This window comes from Hermetia illucens, chromosome 5 (assembly GCF_905115235.1).
Source record: "Hermetia illucens chromosome 5, iHerIll2.2.curated.20191125, whole genome shotgun sequence".
NCBI classification, from domain to species: domain Eukaryota; kingdom Metazoa; phylum Arthropoda; class Insecta; order Diptera; family Stratiomyidae; genus Hermetia; species Hermetia illucens.
In genome coordinates, this window is record NC_051853.1 from 9,495,315 (window position 1) to 9,504,350 (window position 9,036).

Sequence of the window (9,036 nt, forward strand, 5' to 3'; positions counted from 1 at the left end):
CGAACGGCGTGGTCGTGGCATTCCTGGAGCAGCGACAGAGGATATCTTGTATGCAGCGTGATCTATCAAGGACTATCTTTACATGTGCATGCTGTCCTATTCGGTGAGTATCAAATAGACTTTGCCGAGGCATCCTTGGGCCATATAACTCGAATTAATCGAATTCCACATGCCACATGTTAGACATTCCCACACGATGGTGGTGCTGCTGCGACTTATAAAGTATCTATTGGAAGACGAGCATTCCAAAGGGGCAAGAATTATGTTCAATTCCAATCTTTCGCTTTCAAGTTGTTTCAAAACTACAATGGAGAGCTTGGTCTTGGTGTTATGTGTGCCTTGTTGGAATCAAATTCATCGAAAAACAAAAGTGATTTACTTTTCAAACTGATGAGTTTGCGTAACAGATACAAAGTGAGTAGAGAAAGACAACAATGTGGAGACCAAGTAGCCGCAATCAAACCGAATCGAGGAGCTCAGGTTTTGAAGACTTTGCCCGATTTAAGTTCAATTGGGTCAAAATAAGCATAAAGTCGCGTACATATCGCAATTGTCGCAATGAATATTGATGATCCCCTCGCCATTGGTCTGGCGATCATTGAGGTTGTTATTGTTGTTTTGTTATAATGCATGGAATTCAGCTCAAGACACAATCATGTGAGGTAAGATGGTGATTAAGTCTAATGAGATATTTTAATTTTCTCGACGTATCTATTAGCATGTCATATGAGATTATGGAGGCGCAAATGATAGGAAAATCAACTCTTATATAAAGTGTGACAGTAAGGTCCCAAGGAGTCCCTTGACGAGTGTTTTTCAATAGGTTTCACTGTAATATGTTCCAATTTCATTAGCACTTTTACCATATTGAGAGTGCCACTATGGACTACGTAGCAAAGAGTTGCTTTGTGATAATTTTTTGAGGTTTTGTGTCTCTTTTGTTTAAGGAGGTGGAAATCTTCAAAAGACTCTGGATTGGGCAAGCCAGAGTGTGGGATTTTTACCCTCCAAAACCACCCCCGACTCCCCCCTTACCCCGTGGACCACCTTTAGTTATTACATCACGGGGCGGAGTTAGCTTATTTTAGCTAGGTCTTCTTGCGTCTACCCGCGGGGTTCGTAACCGCGACCTCTTTAACCTGAAATTGATGGCATCCCAATCCACCTGGCAAGCTACCACTTTCCGGACAAAATTTTCTCGTGATAGCACTTCACCTAGAGTTTCCTCTAGATTTCTGCTTTCTCCCACGAACGTAAGACATTGGAAAGGTGTCCAATTTAAATCTGTACATGTATTGACGGTATCCTTAATGACCGATAAGAAACTGGGTGAGATTATAATTGATCTCCCCATGTTTTATCTCCAGCACTCTCCGATGGAAGGGATCAACCTATAAGTCCAACGACCCTTTTCTGGCTGGTTCCATCGCTGCTGCCATGAATCTCTCACTTTCGGCTTTTTTTACCTGCGATAAGGGAGAGATGGACGTGGTGTTATAAATGTTCATCATCTCGGTTGCTAGGATGTCAACGCTGAGATGACGAACGCTGCACGAGACGGTCCTGAAGGCAGAACACACTCTTAAGGCTGTTCTTTTGTAGACCGTACTCAGTTTATGTGCATTGCTTAAAACATGCAATACTTTTCCTTAAATTAGGACTGCATACAACAAGATAGAACTCACCACCCTGCCCATAAGCAGCCTGCAAGTATGCTGCGGTCCTTCTTTGTTCAGCATCATCCTTGCCAGAACCATACTCGTAGTGGGTGTTTTTTCACAAGTATGCTCTATGTGCTGCTTAAAATTAAGTTTTCCGTCACTCATGACCCCGAAGTATTTGATGGCCGGCTTGGAAGGGATGAAAGTCCTGGGGGTTTAACGTGAGTACCTGCCGTGAAGGCATAATCCCACGGTCCTCTTCGGGCACGGATTGATTTTGGGACCACAATCAGAGCCCCGTCATGCAAGCACAGCGGTCCTGGTTTATACTGAGTGCAGGCTCAGCATTCATACCAGTGAATGCGAGGCCTATCTAACACCTGTGCCGCAACTAAGGAGTACGGCACCCGAGTTGTAGAGCGCAACTCCACGCTCGAGTTCCAAGGAGGTCTGCCCGCGATGTAGGCACAATCACCATGAAACTCCCACTAGGGGGCCAAGCACAAATAACCGGGCCGAGAACACATCCTCCAGGAATTCTCCTGGAGCATATGCTCTCAGAGGGCCATCCCGGTTCCCATGGTACCAGATAACCTCCGGTGAGGCTTCGTGGCAGAGCCACTTTAGATGAGTCCCTTGCAGACTCGGGTCTGATCGCCCTCCTTGAGTACGTGGGGACGGAACTCCCCAACTTGTTAACTGGGCCTTGGAAGGGATGATACGATCCCCGATTCTAATGCAGGCGTAATTTCTATTACCGCACTTAGTGATGAGGACCGCTTCCGTCTTTTCCTCCGCGAGTGCCAGTCCAGTACTCTCTAACAAAGCCTTAACAACACTGATTGCTTCGGTTGAGTACAATTCAGCATCCTCGAGATGCTTTGCGACCCAAATCAGTGCTATATTGTCAGCGTAACCAAACACCGTGGCCTCCTTCGAAACCGGAAGGTTAAGTACATCATTACACATGATGTTCCACAGTAGTGGGCTCAGTACAGAGCCCTGTGGGGTACCCGCGGAGACAATGTAGTCCTTGGGCCCATCATCGGTATTATACCCGAGGGTCCGATTTTGCAAGTAGCTATCAATAATAGCGGCAAGGTAGGAGGAAACAACAATCGTCGAGAGAGACTTTGTATAAAGGGGACACCACCACACAATATTTACTGGTACAATCCCTTCCGTGAATTGCATTTTCGGCCAAGTTAGTAACTATTTTGATGGCATTAATAGTTGATCTGGCTTTACGGAACCCATACTGCCTATCTGAAAGGCCACTTTGGTTCTCGACGACTGGAAGTAACCTATTATAAATTACTCGCACCAACATTTTTCTCATAGTGTCTAGAAGACAGAAGATAGGAGGGCGGTTCCCCTGGAGGTCTACCAGCCTTAGGCAGCAGCACCATGGTGCAGGAAAGATACCTTCGGATATGCAAGTTTGAGGGCCTTATTCGGTATGCCGTCGACACCCGGGACTTTGCTGTCGCTTATTCGACTGCAGATCTCTAGCAGCTCGTCCCTGTTGACTGGTGGAATCGGCGTCACATTCAGGGGACGCTGGAAGGTGTCAGTACCCCCTTCTTGCTAGGGAAATAACCCCTGAATTACAAGAGCATAGGGCACGTGATCTGCGGAGATGATCGGCCTCTGAATCGTCCTGTCACGAGTTGATAGGCGGCTACCCCACGGATTTATGTCCGCTTTCGAACAGAGCTCCTTAGAACATTCTCTCTTACACCGCTGGTTGGCGAGCTTGAGGTTCTTGCGGGCTTCTCTATAGGCATGCTCCTTTTTTCCTTGATCGGTCCAACCTAGGCTGGTCTAACCACACCTCCCTGAATGTTTGCTCATCCATCGCTTTTGCAGACCGTCCTGGTGTTCATTTGGATTTTGACTTCAGGAGTGCGGGTCTCCTGCCTTGTGGCTTCGTCCTTAGTTCAAAGATGATTGCCTGGTGGACGCTGTACGTGAGGTCCTCGCTAACTTGCCAGGACATATTACGTGCCAGCGCAGGGCTGACAAAAGTCAGATCTACAATTGAACCAAATCTACCTTTCCGATAAGTGTTTACATCAACTCCACTGGTCGCTCCACTAGTGGAATCTGTAACCCATATACCACCCTCAAGATTTCTGTACGATTCACTAATGATAGTAATCTCCATTGCGGATTCGTAAGTGAGGTTGAGGTTTACTTGTATTAACCTCATTTTTCTCACTGCAGTTAACGCCTTTCTAAATTCCGGGCTTTTACCACTTCCGGCAACATGCCGGTTATCTGGTCCCTCGTTTCCTTTGCACAAAATGCATTTCGAGTCTCTATTACACTCCTTGGAAATATGTCTTTTCTCCCCACACCTTCGACATCGCCCAAACATTAGGCATTTGAAGCACCTCTTTAAAGAGATCTGTTCCCATAGTCGGCAAACAATCCATCCAATCCGAACCTTCCGGTTCAACAACTTCTGCGCTGACTCCACTGGCAGTTGCATTTTGGCCGTTTCAGTAGCGCCATAAGTTTTTCTTAGGCTCACGATAGATTCTTCGCTTAATTCCTCCAACTTGAATTGTTGCTTCAAGGCAGTGCAGATCTCTTTTCTGGATGTTACCTCATCGATATCCTTGCATTGTATACAGATCTCACATTTTTGGGAATGAACTGCGACATTCTCCCTAAGTGAGTTTGGTTAAGAAAGCCGTCAGTTTTTCCCAGGCTCGATTTTTTCAGTTCAAACATGAGATTCCCTTTCTGGGTCCTCCGGATTTTGCTGACATTTCCGCCTAGGTTTTTGGGTCGGCGTCAGATTTCATCTTTTTCAGTATCTCCGCATACGTTAGATTTCCTTTGCTGGAGATTATAATTGTCTCCGGACAAATTCGCACCTTCCTTCTTTTGTTCACGACGTTAGTGCAACCACTGTTCTTATTTTTTTCGATTTCGCTTCACTAGCCGACATTCCTAGTCTGGGCATTTTGGGACTTTCCGAATTTTTAGTTGCGTTTGTTGGATTTGTCCAGACTATTTTTTAAGGTTTTGTGTAAAACAGAACCTTATTCAAATGGCTTTACTGTCTGTTTGTCTGTCCTGTTTTTTTGTTGAGGAGGTGAATATCTTCAAAAGACGCTGGTCTGGACACACTAGTGGGTGGGATTTTTCCCCACTAAAACCAACCCCGACTCTCCTGCCCCGCATAACCATCACAAGGTATTACATCACGGAGCAGAGTCAGCTCACTTTAGCTTCGTCACCCTTCTTCTATGCGCAGCGTACGTGCTTGCGCTTTTCTCCTCTCCTCTGTCGCTCACAGTTTGTTCTGGATAGATGCGATCATGGACTTGACCGCATCCCAATCCTCTTTACGTCATATCATTTTCAGGACCAGATTTTCTGGTACCAGCCCCTCTCTTAGAGTCTCCTCTAGGTTCCTCTTTTCTTTCATAAATCTCGGACAGTAGAAGAATACATGCTCTGAGTCCTCTAGGACTCCATCGACATTTGGACAGTCGGACGAGATCTCCAGTTTAAACTTGTGTAGATATTGACGATATCTTCCGTGTCCCATGAGAAACTGGTTGACATTATAATTAATCTCCCTCCAACCACTCATTGATGGCAGAGATGAGCTTGTGAGTCTACCGATCCTTTCCCGAGGGTTCCCATTCCTCTTGCCATCTATTTATGGATCTCTTCCTTTCAGCGTTCTTCGTCTGCGATAAGGGAGAGATTGGCTTCGTATATATTGGCCATCTCATCTACCAAGATGTCAATCCGCATCATTTCCGAGATGACGAATGTTGCATCATCTGATACAGTCCTGAAGGCAAAGCATATCCTCAGGGATGTTCTCCTGTAGACTGCACTTAGTTTGTTAGCGTCAACTGACATCCGCAACGCCTCCTCCCAAGCTCGCATAGGACAAGATTGAGGTCACCACCCTGGCTATAAACAACCTAGAGGTATAACGTGGGCCTCCCACATTCGGCATCATCGTTGCCAGGGCCATACTTCCAGTGGATGATTTGTCGCAAATATACTGCACGTGTTGCTATAGCTGAGCATCATGTTTATCACCATTCCCAAGTATTTTATGGTCGGCTTGGAAATGATGAAATGATTTCCGATTCTAATGCAGGCGTAATTTCTCTTCCGACGCTTAGTGATGAGAGTTGCTTCCATTTTTTTCTGATCTGGTTTTACGGAAAGGTCGCCTTGGCTCTCAACAACCGGGAGTAATCTATTTAGATTACTCGCTCTAACATTTTCCCCATAGTGTCTGTCTGTATGAGGATGGTTCACCTTTAAGTTTACCAGGCTTAGACAGAAGTACCAACTTCTACCGCTTCCAAGCCGTTGGAAATATCGTTAGATCCTTTTTTGAAGTAATAAAAAAAATTATTTTTTCTTTTTCGCTGGTGTAGATATATTTATTTTTTATTTTGGATGATTTTCAGCAGGAGGGTAGGACACATGATCTGTGGAGATAAATGGCCTCTGAATCGCCCCGCTTTTGAGCAGAAATCCTTAAAGCACTTCCTCTTGTTTTGCTGGATGGCGAGCTTCAGGGTTTTGCGGGCTGCCTTATAGGCGTACTCTTTACACCAGTAGTTTGGGTTTCTACTGGGGAATGAGCACTTCCTAGGCATGGTCGCGTCACATGCTCTTTCCATAGAGGCGAGTGATTTATCAGGTCGGTCTAACTACACCTCAATAAAAGTCTGCTTATTAAAATATTTTGTAGATCAGCCTGAAATCTTTCTCGGTTTCAGGCATGATAATGTTTATTTGAATAAACCTCATTTTTTCCACGCAGTCAGCGCCTTCGAAAATACTGGACATGTACCACTTCCGACAATACTTTACTTCGCACAATAGGTATTTGGGGTCCCTATTGCACTCCCTGGCAATATGGCCTCTCTCCCAAGACTTTCTGCATCGTTAGTGCCTTCGCGAAGTGCCCTAACATGAAGCACCTCTTTAGTGAAGTTTGACCTTTCTGATTATCTCCGTGTAGGACAGATTGCCTTTGTTGGAGATAACAATCGCGTCTAGACGAATTCGCACTTTTGCTTTTTTGCCCTTTTTTGTTGGACATTTTTGTCCATCTATCGTTTTCGATCGTCTTGAGCTTCGCAACGTTGGCCGACTTTCCTACGTTCGCTGTATGCTTTCCTCCTCCTGAACTATAAGTTTTGGGTTTCAGAATTTTTTCTCTTAGGCGCCTCCTGATTATTAAGAGGATCCCCCTCTTTTTCGCGTACTCGTTTATTTCGGTGTGATTCAATGTCAGAATGGTTAGGCGTCACTTAGGTCGCTTTATGATTTCGAATCAATCTATCGATAGCTTCGTCGGCCCCGTGCAAGCGCGCAGATATTTCCTTTCAAAAGTCCTTATTTTCTCCATCTGGCTAGCAACCAAGTTAAATCAAACAGGACACTCGAAGGTGAGTATTGGTCTAACCAGAGTAATGTAGCAAATGGAGAGACATGAATGCCTGGCGCACATATTTTCATATTTTCAGTTACAGTTGGACCGTGTTATCAGTCAGGTGAGAGTGCAAACGATTTCTAGTGCGAATATTTCTTTCCAAAGCAGCAATATTTTAATAGTGATAGAACAGAGGAGGACATTTTTATAGAGAAGTGAAATTTGTATACAAAGAAAAGCAGAATGAGTGCTGCGCAGCCGAACGGCTTCACCAAGGTGACGCGAAAGAAGCATCGTAAGGCAACTGACAGTGCAACCGCGGAACTTCAGCTTGATGGCCCAAACGACGGCGGCGATATCGCGTCCGAAACGACGTTATACAGTGCCTGTAAGTCCGACTCGCAGTCAGCCTCTCACGATTCGGTCAGAAGCACCCCATTGGTTGGAGCAGTCCGCAAGCCTCCGAAAAGAAAACAAGCGACTACTGAGGAAACTCGAAGAAGCCTTCGACGTCAGGATGAATGCATTAAAGAGTCGTGTACGTGTCGCTAGAAGCTACGTTAGTGCATACTTTCGGGGCATCCACCCCCAATCGATGCCAGTCACAAGGAAACCGGAGGAGATGGACACGACAACGCATATGAATGAGCCATCAGTTGCGCTCTCAACGCCTTCCCCACCCTCACCATAGCCAAGAAGTTGTGTCCCATCAACGCGGCTAAGCAACCACTCACAGACAAGATGCTCATTGAATCGCTACCACCAGCAGTGCAACGGAGGTAAGTCCACTTCCACTCGTTGTCGCCGAGAACCCCGAAATATTTGAAAACTTCAAACAAGACACTTCACGCGTCCTCCCTAACAGGTACCTGATCAAAAAATCAAGTAAGTCCGACCAAATACTGAACAAAACACCAGAAGACTACTCTACCGCTAGGCAAATCCTAGTAGAGAACTGTAATAAGTTCTTCACTTATACCCCCATTACTCAGAAGACTGCCTGGTCCATACTCCGTTGTTTAGACGCGACGTTCGCCACGACCTGGACTAAGATCAATATCATTTGGCTCGGGCTGTGGCTGGTCACTTTTCACGCAACATTCAACGAAGAACAGCTGCGAAACGTAAAAGAAATCCATCACATGATTGTTTGCTTCGAACAGATCAGAAATAAGCAGGTACTGCAATGTAAAAAATGCCAGCGCTTAGGACACGCGGTAACCAACTGCCATCTTACGTACCGATACACAAGTGTGACTAGCTTCAGAGTCCAGGCTAGTGCGCCAAATTGCAGAGCAGGAACCAAAGTGCGTTAATTGCGGGGTAACGACCACCCTGTAAATTACAGAAAATACCCTAGGTTTGTTCGGATAATGGCAAGGAGAAATGCACAAAAACGTGTACCTACCACCAACCCTCTCCCCACAACTGCCGCCTGTCTCCTTGTTGCTCAATAGCTAATCCTGCCTTCACCCGTCCGTCTGTGCCCTCGCACACGCCGCATGAAGCCAAACCTTCCCCCACGCACCTACCCGTCTAGCCCATTCAACTACCTTCTCCAATCTTGACTTCCTTGAGTTCGCCAGGAAATCTCAAGAATTCTTGCAGATGTTCGACTCAATGGTTAGTATCTTCATCATCACCATCATCAACGGCGCAACAACTGGTATCCGGTCTAGGCCTGCCTTAATAAGGAACTCCAGACATCCCGGTTTTGCGCCGAGGTCCACCAATTCGATATCCCTAAAAGCTGTCTGGCGTCCTGGACTATGCCATCGCTCCATCTTAGGCAGGGTCTGCCTCGTGTTCTTCTTCTACCATAGATATTGCCCTTATAGACTTTCCGGGTGGGATCATCCTCATCCATACGGATTAAGTGACCCGCCTACCGCCACTTATTGAGCCGGATTTTATCCACAACCTGACAGTCGTGGTATCGCTCATAGA